The 16,435-nt window shown below is 43.4% G+C and overlaps 1 long non-coding RNA gene across 1 annotated transcript; it reads right to left on the bottom strand.

Annotated features, from left to right (window-relative positions):
- Positions 1–5,760: 5,760 nt before the first annotated feature.
- On the bottom strand, positions 5,761–8,426 carry LOC127909828 (uncharacterized). Its single transcript, XR_008072457.1, has 3 exons — positions 7,227–8,426; positions 6,847–7,134; positions 5,761–6,724 (listed from the first exon to the last, which is right to left on the bottom strand). It is a non-coding gene; the product is annotated as an uncharacterized LOC127909828 (long non-coding RNA).
- Positions 8,427–16,435: the final 8,009 nt, after the last annotated feature.

Genomic DNA, 16,435 nt, shown 5'->3' with positions numbered 1-16,435 from the left:
GTTAGCCTTTGGGGGGGGCGTTGCGATGGGGGTAAGTCTGTTTTTGCCTCTTCGTGCGGTGACGTTGATAGACCATTCATGGAATTAGTAGGGTTCCAAGTAGCTCTAGGTAGCTAGCAGGCCGATATTGTAGCCCTGGAGTATGCTTCGGTGGTAGCACAGGAGCCCTGGCCGGGCTAGCTTCAAGCTAAATTGGTGCTTGCTCTGGGATGGAAATGCTAGCCAGGAGTAGTCATCCGGGATTGTGGTTAGCTTGTTGTGAAGATCCAGATGAAAATGTTCAGTTTAAGGTAGGAATCCGGGGATAAAAATAACAGGTCTGTTATGCTCTAGTTAGAGTCACGTTGTTCAAACTGGCGAGAGCTTTCCGAGCTGAAGGTTAGCTGATGACCGCTGGCAATGGTTTGCTGACTAATATCTGGTAGTTAGCTGGCTAGCTTCAGTTGAGGGATTCCAGATCCAAAGTAAATATAAATACTTTAGGGAAAAAAAGCAGATCCACGCCACATTGGGTGAGGCGGGTTGCAGGAGAGTAGTTAGATGATGAGGTTTAGCAAAATATTTTAAAGGATATGCGACGAAAAATATGTAAAACAATATATACAAGGGACACGACAGGACAAAGACGTCTGACTGCTACGCCATCTTGGATTACAAGAATTACACGCACCAGCTCACCCATGTCCAGCTATGCCATTGCTGACAGCAGACTACCATCTCCAGAGGACATCCGGCCATATCCAAAAGCTGGCCCCCGAAAACCAGCTTGCAGAGGAAGAAAACGGTGCAAAACCGCAATTCTAACTGACACACCAGTGAAGCAGGCACTAGAAATGGAAAAGAATAAGGCACAATCTAGCAAAAGACTGTTTCCGAAGAAAGGGAAGCAAAATATGGATCTGCAAAGAACAAGAAAGCAGCTAAAAAAAAAAAAAGATTGTTGAATAGTCATCAGATGAAGAGGACTGCTTCTGCCTCATCTGTGTGGAGTCATTTTCAGCCTTCCAAAGGAGACTTGGGTGAAGTGTGAGAGTTGCAACAAATGGGCCCATGATACTTGCACCTCAGGCCAAGCAATGTATGTGTGCCAGAACTGTGACTCTGAAGATGAGTCTGATTAGTCAGATACGGATGTTCGTCCTATAGGCTGTGCATTTGTGCATAAGTGTGTTTAAACACCATGCCTGTTTTGTTAAGACTTTAAACATTTAAGCTAGTTATCTGCAGCATTTACATTCCATTCCAATTCCAACAATTACCGTGGGTCTATGTGCACGCAAGAGAATGTTCGATTTCAAAATTCAGTAAAGTGGTCGTGCCACTTAATGAATGTGCGCTCTGCCAGCATTATTGTTTTGATTGAAAGGCATGATTGTTTTTATTTTGAGTTATTTTGTAATGCGATGCTACTAGCGGCAGAGAAGTCAGGCGCAAAAGAGCGGAAACTGATTTACAACGGTTGTGTTTAATAACCATAAACCACCGTCAACAGAATAATGCAATAAATGGGTCAAACAAAACCCGGTGCATACCGTTGCATAAGCACTACAACAAACAATTACGGACAATGACTTGGGGGGAAACAGAGGGTTAAATACACAACATGTAATTGATGGAATTGGAACCAGGTGTGATGAAAGACAAGACAAAACCAATGAAAAGTGGATCGGCGATGGCTAGAAGGTCGGTGACGTCGACCGCCATCTGCCGCCCGAACAAGGAGAGGGACCAACTTCGGCGGAAGTCGTGACATCTTTAATGAAGTTGAATTTGGTTTTGAAATTAAAATCAATATTCACAATTCATTAGTTGTGTTCTTATTTGTTGATAATCCAATGTGACAATTTACCAGACGTAGTGTGTCAATGTACCCGCCGATGGGGCAAATTGTCACAAATGCACACTCTCTATTTAATGGTCTACAACTCAATACTGAAATAGATATGAATATGTAATGAATACAGAATATGTGTCCAAGACTTCCGTCTTTCATTTGGTATGACATTTATACCATTGTGATATATTGTGCCCAGTAAATGTTAGAAAGCGTGAAAAATGTGACAACATACCTCTCTCTCTCCCCCACAATTTAATGTGGCAAACAATAATGCAAGCACTAAGGATGGTGGGGGTGTGAGCATGCGGGTCTGGGCAGAGGAGATTTAGTGTTGTTTGTGTGTGTCTGTTAGTCGTTGTTTTTATGTGTATGTTGGTATTTGTTGTGATTTTTTTAATATAAAATAAAATGGGCAGCCCTGAATGGTGCTGCCCATGTTAATACTGCCTTTTGACCACTAGAGGCCCCTATCATTCTCTATTGAAATTTCCAAACTTGTTTTTCCCATTTCATTTATTTGCATTTCCTATTTTTCTCTCCTCCTAAGGTTCACGCTCATACCTTCCTTTGTTTCTTGCTGATATCCAACACTCCAAATTCACACCAACCCACATCTCTCCCTGTTTTTGAGTGATCAGCTTATTTGCCTCCACAAAGACAAGGAGATAAATAGTGCAGTCCAAACGATACCTCTCCTCTTCTCTTAATGCTACCTCCGTGACAGTGTTGAAATGGTGAATAGGCCTAACTAAAACATGACATTGAATCAGTCATAGTATGTGAGCAGAGCTGGTGCGGAACATGTCCAATTTGACTGGAGCCTGAGCAAGATTCCCAAATGCTGGAGCTCAGCCTTTTCACAACTCAATTCCTTCATGATGCTGAACCATAATTGCTCCTTGTCTTCCTCTTTTCTCAAATGGATTGGACAATGTCACATGTGAGCACAGTTGAATCCCGAGCCTACAAAGAGCCTACAAAGTAATACATTGAGAAGCATTTGCGAGCCAATGGGGATGCTAAACACCATTTTTGCCACTCTTGCAGGGTGTTTTTTTTTCTATGGGTAGGCCTAAAGATTTTTAGGCAAAATAACCCAATCAAAATGAATTGGGTTGCCTGCCACTCCTGGGAACACTGTACATATATGAGGGCAGACTGGGACATGTTCTGGGTAGCCTCAGAGAATAATATTGACACATACGCTGATTCGGTGAGTGAGTTTATAAGGAAGTGCATTGTAGATGTTGTACCCACTGTGACTATTAAAACCTACCCTAACCAGACACCATGGATAGATGGCAGCATTCGCGCATAACTGAAAGTGCGAACCACCGCATTTAACTATGGAAAGGTGACTAGGATTATGGCCGAATACAAACAGTGAAGTCCCTCCGCAAGGCAATCAAACAAGCGAAATGTCAGTATAGAGACAAAGTGGAGTCGCAATTCAACGGCTCAGACACAAGACGTATGTGGCAGGGTCTACAGTCAATCACGGATTATAAAAGGAAAACCAGCCATGTCACAGACACCGACGTCTTGCTCCCAGACAAACTAAACACCTTCTTGGACCGCTTTGGGGATAATGCAGTGCCACCGACATGGATGCTACCAAGGACTGTGGGCTCTCCATCCGACGTGAGCAAGACATTTAAACGTGTTAACACTCGCAAGGCTGCTGGCCAGGACGGCATCCCTAGCCGCATCCTCAGAGCATGCGCAAACCAGCTGGCTGATGTGTTTGCGGACATATTCAATCTCTCCCTATCTCAGTCTGCTGTCCGCACATGCTTCAAGATGGTCACCATTGTTCCTGTACTCAAGAATGCAAAGGTAGCACTCACCTATATCTTGAAGTGCTTTGAGAGGCTAGTCAAGGACCTCCACCTTACCTGTCACCTTAGACCCACTTTAATTTGCTTACCGCCCCAATAGGTCCACAGAAGATGCAGTAGCCATAACATTGCACACTGCCCTATCCCATCTGGGCAAGAGGAATATCTATGTAAGAATGCTGTTCATTGACTATAGCTCAGCATTCAACACCATAGTACCCTCCAAGCTCATCATTAAGCTACAGGCCCTGGGTCTCAACCCCGCCCTGTACAATTGGGTCCTGGACTTCCTGATGGGCCGGCCCCAGGTGTTGAAGGTAGAAAAAAACATCTCCACTTCGCTGATCCTCAACACTGGGGCCCCACAAGGGTGCGTTCTCAGCCCCCTCCTGTACTCCCTGTTCACCCATGACTGCGTGGCCATGCACGCCTCCAACACAATCATCAAGTTTGGCCTGGGGGTATGTTTATGACAGTCATAAATACCTCTTCCCCCCTTTTTCCTCTCTCTACCCTATTGATGTTACATTTGCAAAACCCTTGGTTAACATAGAGATTCTGGGAACATCAGAAGGTGGGGGGAAATGAACTATATTCTGGTAATGCGACCAATTGAACATACACGGTGGTACTTAATGAATATGATGTCAGTTCGGTTGTCATCTGAGACATTCTCATCAATGATAAGATGACATAAACTCTACAGTGGAAAGTCTATACATCAGAGTTATCGTATTCACATGGAATTGTTGTTCAATTTAAATGTTTGAATATGAAATTATTCGTGATGGGATGAAATGTGATTTTAGCTTCTAAAATGTAAGATTTGGGTTTTCATAAGATGGGGCTCTGCTCAATCAGTGGCCCGCAACTGTGAAGGGACATGGGCTATAAAACTTTTCAAACACGCCCTCCTCTCCCTTCCTATATAAGCCCTTGACAACAATATTAACCTCCTGTTCCGAGGACGTGAGGACAACGGTCCGATGTCAGAATGGTTCAGATAATAACTACAGAACGAAGCCAACATCAGCGTGAGCTTTGGTTGCGAATGGTATGAACTTTGAACTCTTATTCACTACAGAAGTGATACCTCCTAGCCGTTGAGTTAGCAACAGCCGCTGCAAACGAGGGTAGGAAGGAACAGACAGAGTACCCCATCTTACCACACAACGACGTTTCTACAACATATCCAATTTACCAGCAGAGACAGTCTTCAAAGGACGAAGGACTCGGTTGGGCAACACGGCCTTCCATCTACCACCAACCTATCGTAGCTCAGAGTAAATATTTACTGCATTTTCCTTTTCCAAATGGGCGGTAATTTAGAATGCATAAGATACTGTATTTACAACAGCACAGCTTCGCCCTTTGTTCCTCAGTCTTCCCGCTCTTTCACTCAAACCCAGCCCCTTTTCTTTTGTGTAGCAAGCTGTCATATCTGTTCCGCCCGCTAGGGACGTTTTCCTTTATGACGTCATTTGTAATCAAGTTATGATTTAATTATGTGTATGTGTGTGATTTGTTAGGTAGTAAATAAATAATTAAACCCTATTTTGTATTGCTGGTTCAACTTGTCAGCCAGGGTTCGTGCAGATAACCAAGAATTTACAACTTTCAGATGACTGAATTAAGATGACGATTAATATTGACTGCTATTGATGTAAAACATTACTAGGTCTTTAAGAGTTTATTCGGAAGATAACAGCTCTATAAATATTATTTTGTGGTGCCCGACTAATTACATTTACATGATTAGCTCAATCAGGTAATATTAATTACGGAGAAATGATTCTATTCAGGTATATGCTTCTATTCACATTTCCTCAATAGGAAGTTGTACCTTAAGCCAAATCTTCTTCCTGGTCTTTTCCGCTGGGGACGGGGCTTCAGGTTTGGGAAGGGAGTGCCTAGAGAAGATTCAAGAAATGAATGAAATTCAATTTGGGTTAGCTTGATTTGATTTGTTATGAAAAGGAATGCTATTAAACATTTAAAGTATAACTTTTTAATGTACATTAACAAAGTGCATATAAATCTAACCATTCAAAACCAATCTGAACAGCATAATAGAATATTGCACCATATCAAAGAAAAATAAATGACAATTTGCAAAACTGCAGCATCCCACAAATTTAAATAAATGTAAAAAATAAGGATGCTATTACAGTGCATTTAAAGTATAACTTTTTTATGTATATAAACAAAATGCATATAAATGTAACAATTCCAAACTAATACAATCTGAACAACATAATAATGGAATATTGCACCATATCAAAGAAAAATAAATAACAATGTGCAAAACTGCAGCATCCCACTTAAAACATTAAACTGGTCCCTCTTTTCTCTCTCTCTCTCTTTATTGCCATGTTATAACCAGCAGCACGCAGCAATGCTGACCATATTTTGCTTTTATGAGAGATTTGCATTCAGAAATGCAAGCTGCCTCACTTTCGAGGGGCTGATGCGGTTTCTTCTCTCAGTAATTATTTTTCCCATTTTTGAGAAGACCCTCTCAGAGGGAACGGATGTGGCCACTATGCAGAGTCTCCCTGTCATGACTGTAGTAAGCCGTGGGTAGAAATAGGCCTTGTTCTTCCACCAGCTCAGAGGAGGAGGGGCTCCTCCAAATAGGATCGGACCTCCATTATGGCATCTGCTGAGGAATTCCTTTGTGCTGCATCCCCAGTTGCTCTCTTATCAGACGTTTGTGGCACTACTGCTCGTGCTTCTGCTCAATCTGCTCCCTCTTCTTCCTGTTGCCCTGGTGCCTGAGCCAGCTGACTGCCGGGGCTGTCCCTCCCTGCTGCTGAGGTTATTCTTTGAAGAGCCTTATCACTCACTCTGGCATCACTGAAGGCTAACTTCTTAAACCTGTGGTGAAGTGCAGCGGTTTCTGATAGCACGTGATTATATTCCATTCTGTCCATTGATGAACACAGGATGTCCATCAAGTCTGTCACATGTCCTGTGGTTACATTTGCTTCTCTCTGGCGGCTGGCTGTGATTCGCTGCAGACCCTTACACAGGAGCATCATTTCTGAGGCTGTCACATAGTTGAAAGGAGAGAACAGTAACTTATTAGTTCCTGTTTTGTCTACTGATACTACATTCTCATCTACTGCTCATATACATATATAATGATGTAGTAATAGCTGCTTACTGTACCTCTCTCCACTGATCTCCACAGTGACTTGCTCAAAGGGTTCCAGGACTCTGCACACCTCCTCCACCACCTCCCATTCCTCTTGGGTCAGAGCATCAACAGGTGCATTGACAATGACCAGGCTAGAGATGATGGCATCAGGCATCCCCATCTGGCGTTGTGTATACTTTAGTTTTCAGCACCTAATGTGCTCCTGTGGAAGTATTCCACAGCTGCTTTCACTTTGTCCACAGTGGGCTTCATCAGCTTCAGATCATCTCTTACAATCAGGTTGATTGTGTGGGCAAGACCTGGATGATGGGTCCATTTAAAAATGTCCATGGCTTTGGTTATGTTAGATGCATTGTCGCTAACACAACAGACCACTTTTCCATCTACTTACCATTCTCTGGCCACTCTCAACAGTTCCTCTGCCAAGTTCTGTGAGGTGTGTCTGTCGCTGAACTCAAAGCAGTCCGTCCAGAAGGCCGCTAGACATCGAAAAAATCTTGAAATAAAGTGACATGTAACTGACATGTAAGAAGTGGTTACCCTTGATGTCCAGCAGTGAGTGGAAAGGCAAACTGGAGTAGCTTTTTGTTCTCTTTCCCGAACTGAAGCCTGTGTGCTCTTATACAGTTGTAGAATAAGTGATTTTGAAAGGGGTTTCCTGCTTGGAATTGTGTACATTGGATTTAGACTATTGCTATCATTTCTAAAACCTCTGTCCTCCATGATCAAAAATGGCTGGAAATCGGTGGCAATCATTTTAGCCAATGCAATATCAATTTGGCCTTGTTTTGCTACAGACATTGACTTTGGCATAAACTGGTCCATAGAAGACTGCGCTGCTGTTGGACGCAGAGTAGGCCTACTTGACTGGGTGGATAAATCTCCACGTGTGAAGGTGCTGGCTCCACCACTATCACTAGCAGGCCCACTAGTTTCTCGAATTACTTAAAAAAAATATGTACGTTTGCATAACTTATTTTATTGATTTCCCACCGTTGTATAAGTCAGAAGACAGCCATCCAGACCTTCCTACAACCATGTACACATCCTCTGTCGAATAAACGTATATTTGCCATCCTGTGGTGGTCGGCTGCATCATTACATCCATTTAAGGAGCGGCCCTTAGAAAAACATTTATCCAGCTCGACTGCTTCACTGCACAGACAACGCAAAGTAATCGCTGAATGTGTCTCGAGCAGGCAGGTTTAAATACATAACTTTCATAGCTGTACGATTAAGAATGCAACCTACACACTTCATGAAACCTAAAATAAGTAAAGAAGTGCATTTGTGTGGAAGTAAAACATTTGTTATACTTCGGAGGCAGACGCATTGCAAATGCTCAGAACGACAAAATCGAGCCCTTCTCCCCTGGTCTATAGGAGGGACGCACCCTGTTTAAATGGCCCGAATATTGATTTAGACGTTCACAAATTTTACAGATTTTGACTTTCACCAATGCCATGATATGTTTGGCAAAGTAATAAAAAAATTGAAATATTTTGGGTAGATGTTCCTAAAACAGAGTATAACCATATAACCATAATCTAACAAGGGATACATTGCAAAAAGTGAAATCTAAGCAAGACTAAATATCTTATAGTGTTTTAGTTTTTTGTATCAAGCTAAATTATCTAAATGTCATTGGCAAATATTTAGCTTATTTTAACAGAAAAAAGGCTTAATACAAGTAATTTATTTCACAATATATATATATATATATATATATATATATATATATATATATATATATTACCCCTTTTTTCTCCCCAATTGGTAGTAGTTACAGTCTTGTCTCATCGCTGCAACTCCCGCACTCGGGAGAGTTTCAGGGTGTGGCTTCAGATACATTTCACATACTGTAACATTTGCCATTTATTATTTTCTAAATTCTTCAAGATCTGTCAAATTGGTTGTTGATCATTGCTGGACAAACATTTTCAGGTTTTGTCATAGATTTTCAAGCAGATTTAAGTCAAAAGTGTAACTCGGCCACTCAGGAATATTCACTGTCTTTCTTGGTAAGCAACTCCAGTGTAGATTTGGCCTTGTGTTTTTCGGTTATTGTCATGCTGAAATATGAATTAATCTCCCAGAGTCTGGTGGAAAGCAGACGGAACCAGATTTTCCCCTAGGATTTTGCCTGTTCTTAGCTCCATTATTTTTTATCCTGAAAAACTCAACCAATCCTTAATGATTACAAGCATACCAATAACATGATGCAGCCACCACTATGCGTGGAAAATATTTAGAGTGGTACTCAGGGATGTGTTGTATTGGATTTGCCCCAAACATAACACTTTCTATTCAGGACAAAAAGTTAATTGCTTTGCCACATGTTTTGCAGTATTACTTTAGTGCCTCGTTACAAACAGGATGCATGTTTTGGAATATTTTTATTCTGTACAAGCGTCCTTATTTTCAGTCTGTCAATTAGGTTAGTATTGTGGAGTAACTACAATGTTGTTGATCTATCCTCAGTTTTCTCCTATCACAGCCATCAAACTTTATAATGATTTTAAAGTCACCATTGGCCTAAGCAGCAGGTAGCCTAGTGGTTAGAGTGTTGAGACAGTAACCGAAAGGTTGCTTGTTTGAATCCCCAAGGTGGGAAAATCTGCTGTTCTGCTCTTTAGCAAGGCAGATAACTCCCACAACAAGTGCTCCCCGGGCACCGATGATGGGATGTCGATTAAGGCAGCCACCGAACCTCTCGGATTGAGGAGTTGGGTTACAATGCGGAATACACATTTCGGTTGAATGCATTCAGTTGTGTATCTGACTAGGTAACGCCCTTCCCTCATGGTGAAATCCCTGAGTCATTTCCTTCCTCTCCCGCAACTGAGTTAGGAACGATGCCTGTATCTTTGTAGTGACTGGTTGTATTGATACATCCAAAGTGTAAATAATAACTTCACCCTGCTCAAAGGAATATTCAATGTATGCTTTTTTTATTTTTATGTACCAATCTACCAATAGGTGCCCTTCTTTGCGAGGAATTAGAAAACCTCCCTGGTCTTGAATCAATGTTTGAAATGCACTGCTTGACCGAGGGACCTAACAGATAATTGTATGTGTGGGGTAAAGAGATAATGTATTCATTAAAACATCATGTTAAACACTGTTATTTCACTATTAGTCCATGCAACTTATTATGTGACCTTTTTAAGCAGTTTTACTCCTGAACTTATTATGTGACTTGTTAAGCACAGTTTTACACCTGAACTTATTAGGTGACCTGTTAAGCACAGTTTTACTCCTGAACTTATTAGGTGACCTGTTAAGCACAGTTTTACTCCTGAACTTATTAGGTGACTTGTTAAGCACAGTTTTACTCCTGAACTTATTAGGTGACCTGTTAAGCACAGTTTTACTCCTGAACTTATTAGGTGACTTGTTAAGCACAGTTTTACTCCTGAACTTATTAGGTGACCTGTTAAGCACAGTTTTACTCCTGAACTTATTAGGTGACTTGTTAAGCACAGTTTTACTCCTGAACTTATTAGGTGACCTGTTAAGCACAGTTTTACTCCTGAACTTATTAGGTGACTTGTTAAGCACAGTTTTACTCCTGAACTTATTAGGTGACTTGTTAAGCACAGTTTTACTCCTGAACTTATTAGGTGACTTGTTAAGCACAGTTTTACTCCTGAACTTATTAGGTGACCTGTTAAGCACATTTTTACTCCTGAACTTATTAGGTGACCTGTTAAGCACATTTTTACTCCTGAACTTTACTATGTGACCTGTTAAGCACAGTTTGACTCCTGAACTTATTAGGTGACTTGTTAAGCACAGTTTGACTCCTGAGTGTATTTAGACTTGCCCTAACAAAGGAGTTGAACACTTATTGACTCAAGACATTTCAGCTTTTCATTTTTAATTAATTAAACATTTCTAAAAACATAATTCCACTTTGGAATTATGGGGTATTGTGTGTTGTAATACAATTAAAATAAATCACAATTTGTATACATTTTTAACTCGGGCTGTAACGCAAGTAAAGTCAAAGGGTGTGAATACTTTCTGAAAGTATATATTATTCTACTTTTTACCCAAGACAGTGCTGCTCCTCTTTAGTAAAATGAGCCGTACCAACCATGTGACTGCCCTGACTCTGTCACATTTTCCAAGGGAGAGGAGAGTGGGAGAGGTCACCACATGGTTCAGGAGTTTTGACCACAGCATCAGAAGTAAGGATGTGTCCCTCCTTTGGTCTCTCCTCACACACCTTGGTCACACTGGGACTTTCCTACTGATATTACCATTATTTTTCTATTGTCATTTTGTTGTTAAGTGTATGCTTTCTGGGCAGTGCACTCAAGAGATTGCATTGGGCAACATAAGGTAACTTCCAAAATATAACAGTGATTCCATTTGTATGAATGGTGCCAAAATGATCCTCAAAAGATTGTTTAGTCTATGTGTGTTTGTATGTGTGCTTGCATATGTTGTATTGTATGGAAATGCGTGTATAGTCTGATGTTGGAACATTGATCATAGAAAAGATTAGTGTAACAGCACAGCAGACTGTGACTGCAACATCTCCACTACAGTATGCCTGGTTCTCACAGAGATATGTGAAATGTTCCGTCAACCACGCCTGCTGGCTTCACCGCACCCTTTCATCCTCAATTCATTTGAAATATAGATCTAGTCCTAACAGATACAGTATGCTTTTTCTTACAATTGTTAATTTTTACATTTTCAGCCAGCTGCAGTTTCTGGAAAATCATGTCCACAATTACATTACAATCAATAGCTCTAACTCTCCAATATTGTCCATACTCCTATTTCTCTTTCTCTCTTGTGTTATATAACTCCTGGGTTTTCTCCTGCTGCAGTGACTGATTAGAGATTAGCATTGCTGTTTATTAATCCCAAACGCCCTTTGCATCCAATGACAGTTGAGAAACATGTCGGAGACTCTGGGATCTGTGAGTAAAACAAAGACTACATTCTCCCGGGCCAAAACAAACTCCTTATTTTAGGATTTTAAGTAATGACTTTGAGGAAGGCATTTCATAACTGTTTTGCATCTGAAGAGGAGACACAGAAACGCCCCTTAAAGCCACACAGTCATTCCTGCTCAAAGTCACCTACCACACAAATGCCCATAGTAAAATGGGAATACAATGTCAGATATTTTCTTAATGTGATGTTGTTAATGTTTTGTTAATGTGATATCACTGTGCTTCATCTAATAGCAAAACAAATGACCAGGATTGCAGTTGAAATTACATTAAAAGTACAAGGTGCAAATGATCAATGCTGTTCCAGATTCTGCGCAGATTATTAGGCAACAGCATTTGTGAAGATCTCCACAGACCTGTGATGACCTGTGCATGCTATTTTGAGTACATAATACTAAATGTATAGCTACAGTAACCTCAACATGTGGCCATGGATGTGTTACTCATTTTAAGATTGAATGTGACATTCGTTTGTAAGATAACTTCAGGCTATTTACTGTATTACAAAAGTAATATTGAATTGTGTTTGGTTGACAACGCAACCAAATGTCAACATTTAAAGGAGATCTACCTACTGCTTGGAAAGTTCTATCTGAGCCACTTTCATCCCATTTTTTTACTTTTTGGATGAGTTGGAGACATCATTTTTTATTTATTTTACCTTTATTTAATTAGGCAAGTCAGTTAAGAACAAATTCTTATTTTCAATGATGGTCTATGAACAATGATGGTCTATCCAAGCAGAAGATACAACTACTTTAAATGTTTATATTTGGCTGATATTTGGTTGCATTGACCAAACACAATTGAATATTTACATTTACATTTAAGTCATTTAGCAGACGCTCTTATCCAGAGCGACTTACAAATTGGTGCATTCACCTTATGACATCCAGTGGAACAGCCACTTTACAATAGTGCATCTAAATCTTTTAAGGGGGGTGAGAAGGATTACTTTATCCTATCCTAGGTATTCCTTAAAGAGGTGGGGTTTCAGGTGTCTCCGGAAGGTGGTGATTGACTCCGCTGTCCTGGCGTCGTGAGGGAGTGTGTTCCACCATTGGGGAGCCAGAGCAGCGAACAGTTTTGACTGGGCTGAGCGGGAACTGTACTTCCTCAGTGGTAGGGAGGCGAGCAGGCCAGAGGTGGATGAACGCAGTGCCATTGTTTGGGTGTAGGGCCTGATCAGAGCCTGGAGGTACTGAGGTGCCGTTCCCCTCACAGCTCCGTAGGCAAGCACCATGGTCTTGTAGCGGATGCGAGCTTCAACTGGAAGCCAGTGGAGAGAGCGGAGGAGCGGGGTGACGTGAGAGAACTTGGGAAGGTTGAACACCAGACGGGCTGCGGCGTTCTGGATGAGTTGTAGGGGTTTAATGGCACAGGCAGGGAGCCCAGCCAACAGCGAGTTGCAGTAATCCAGACGGGAGATGACAAGTGCCTGGATTAGGACCTGCGCCGCTTCCTGTGTGAGGCAGGGTCGTACTCTGCGGATGTTGTAGAGCATGAACCTACAGGAACGGGCCACCGCCTTGATGTTAGTTGAGAACGACAGGGTGTTGTCCAGGATCACGCCAAGGTTCTTAGCGCTCTGGGAGGAGGACACAATGGAGTTGTCAACCGTGATGGCGAGATCATGGAACGGGCAGTCCTTCCCCGGGAGGAAGAGCAGCTCCGTCTTGCCGAGGTTCAGCTTGAGGTGGTGATCCGTCATCCACACTGATATGTCTGCCAGACATGCAGAGATGCGATTCGCCACCTGGTCATCAGAAGGGGGAAAGGAGAAGATTAATTGTGTGTCGTCTGCATAGCAATGATAGGAGAGACCATGTGAGGTTATGACAGAGCCAAGTGACTTGGTGTATAGCGAGAATAGGAGAGGGCCTAGAACAGAGCCCTGGGGGACACCAGTGGTGAGAGCGCGTGGTGAGGAGACAGATTCTCGCCACGCCACCTGGTAGGAGCGACCTGTCAGATAGGACGCAATCAAGCGTGGGCCGCGCCGGAGATGCCCAACTCGGAGAGGGTGGAGAGGAGGATCTGATGGTTCACAGTATCGAAGGCAGCCGATAGGTCTAGAAGGATGAGAGCAGAGGAGAGAGAGTTAGCTTTAGCAGTGCGGAGCGCCTCCGTGATACAGAGAAGAGCAGTCTCAGTTGAATGACTAGTCTTGAAACCTGACTGATTTGGATCAAGAAGGTCATTCTGAGAGAGATAGCGGGAGAGCTGGCCAAGGACGGCACGTTCAAGAGTTTTGGAGAGAAAAGAAAGAAGGGATACTGGTCTGTAGTTGTTGACATCGGAGGGATCGAGTGTAGGTTTTTCAGAAGGGTGCAACTCTCGCTCTCTTGAAGACGGAAGGGACGTAGCCAGCGGTCAGGGATGAGTTGATGAGCGAGGTGAGGTAAGGGAGAAGGTCTCCGGAAATGGTCTGGAGAAGAGAGGAGGGGATAGGGTCGAGCGGGCAGGTTGTTGGGCGGCCGGCCGTCACAAGACGCGAGATTTCATCTGGAGAGAGAGGGGAGAAAGAGGTCAGAGCACAGGGTAGGGCAGTGTGAGCAGAACCAGCGGTGTCGTTTGACTTAGCAAACGAGGATCGGATGTCGTCGACCTTCTTTTCAAAATGGTTGACGAAGTCATCTGCAGAGAGGGAGGAGGGGGGGAGGGGGAGGAGGATTCAGGAGGGAGGAGAAGGTGGCAAAGAGCTTCCTAGGGTTAGAGGCAGATGCTTGGAATTTAGAGTGGTAGAAAGTGGCTTTAGCAGCAGAGACAGAGGAGGAAAATGTAGAGAGGAGGGAGCGAAAGGATGCCAGGTCCGCAGGGAGGCGAGTTTTCCTCCATTTCCGCTCGGCTGCCCGGAGCCCTGTTCTGTGAGCTCGCAATGAGTCGTCGAGCCACGGAGCAGGAGGGGGGACCGAGCCGGCCTGGAAGATAGGGGACATAGAGAGTCAAAGGATGCAGAAAGGGAAGAGAGGAGGGTTGAGGAGGCAGAATCAGGAGATAGGTTGGAGAAGGTTTGAGCAGAGGGAAGAGATGATAGGATGGAAGAGGAGAGAGTAGCGGGGGAGAGAGAGCGAAGGTTGGGACGGCGCGATACCATCCGAGTAGTGGCAGTGTGGGAAGTGTTGGATGAGAGCGAGAGGGAAAAGGATACAAGGTAGTGGTCGGAGACTTGGAGGGGAGTTGCAATGAGGTTAGTGGAAGAACAGCATCTAGTAAAGATGAGGTCGAGCGTATTGCCTGCCTTGTGAGTAGGGGGAAGGTGAGAGGGTGAGGTCAAAAGAGGAAAGGAGTGGAAAGAAGGAGGCAGAGAGGAATGAGTCAAAGGTAGACGTGGGGAGGTTAAAGTCGCCCAGAACTGTGAGAGGTGAGCCGTCCTCAGGAAAGGAGCTTATCAAGACATCAAGCTCATTGATGAACTCTCCGAGGGGACCTGGAGGGCGATAAATGATAAGGATGTTAAGCTTGAAAGGGCTGGTAACTGTGACAGCATGATATTCAAAGGAGGCGATAGACAGATGGGTAAGGGGAGAAAGAGAGAATGACCACTTGGGAGAGATGAGGATCCCGGTGCCACCACCCCGCTGACCAGAAGCTCTCGGGGTGTGCGAGAACACGTGGGCGGACGAAGAGAGAGCAGTAGGAGTAGCAGTGTTATCTGTGGTGATCCATGTTTCCGTCAGTGCCAAGAAGTCGAGGGACTGGAGGGAGGCATAGGCTGAGATGAACTCTGCCTTGTTGGCCGCAGATCGGCAGTTCCAGAGGCTACCGGAGACCTGGAACTCCACGTGGGTCGTGCGCGCTGGGACCACCAGATTAGGGTGGCCGCGCCACGCGGTGTGGAGCGTTTGTATGGTCTGTGCAGAGGAGATAACAGGGATAGACAGACACATAGTTGACAGGCTACAGCTAATGCAAGGAGATTGAATGACAAGTGGACTACACGTCTCGAATGTTCAGAAAGTTAAGCTTACGTAGCAAGAATCTTATTGACTAAAATGATTAAAATGATACAGTACTGCTGAAGTAGGCTAGCTGGCAGTGGCTGCGTTGTTGACTTTGTAGGCTAGCTGGCAGTGGCTGCGTTGTTGACACTACACTAATCAAGTCGTTCCGTTGAGTGTAATAGTTTCTACAGTGCTGCTATTCGGGGGCTAGCTGGCTAGCTAGCAGTGTTGATTACGCTACGTTGCGTTAAAAGAACGACAATAGCTGGCTAGCTAACCTAGAAAATCGCTCTAGACTACACAATTATCTTTGATACACTGACGGCTATGTAGCTAGCTATGTAGCTAGCTACGATCAAACAAATCAAACCGTTGTGCTGTAATGAAATGAAATGAAAATGTGATACTACCTGTGGAGCGAAGCGGAATGCGACCGGGTTGTTGAGTGCGGAAGTTCTATTCAGTAGACGTTGGCTAGCTGTTGGCTAGCTAGCAGTGTCTCCTACGTTAAGGACGACAAATAGCTGGCTAGCTAACCTCGGTAAATTAAGATAATCACTCTAAGACTACACGCTCTAAACTACACAATTATCTTGGATACGAAGACAGCAAAGACAACTATGTAGCTAGCTAACACTACACTAATCAAGTCGTTCAGTTGAGTGTAATAGTTTCTACAGTGC

This window comes from Oncorhynchus keta, chromosome 20, assembly GCF_023373465.1.
Source record: "Oncorhynchus keta strain PuntledgeMale-10-30-2019 chromosome 20, Oket_V2, whole genome shotgun sequence".
Classification (NCBI taxonomy): Eukaryota; Metazoa; Chordata; class Actinopteri; order Salmoniformes; family Salmonidae; genus Oncorhynchus; species Oncorhynchus keta.
This window is presented reverse-complemented; position numbering and strand designations above follow the sequence as displayed.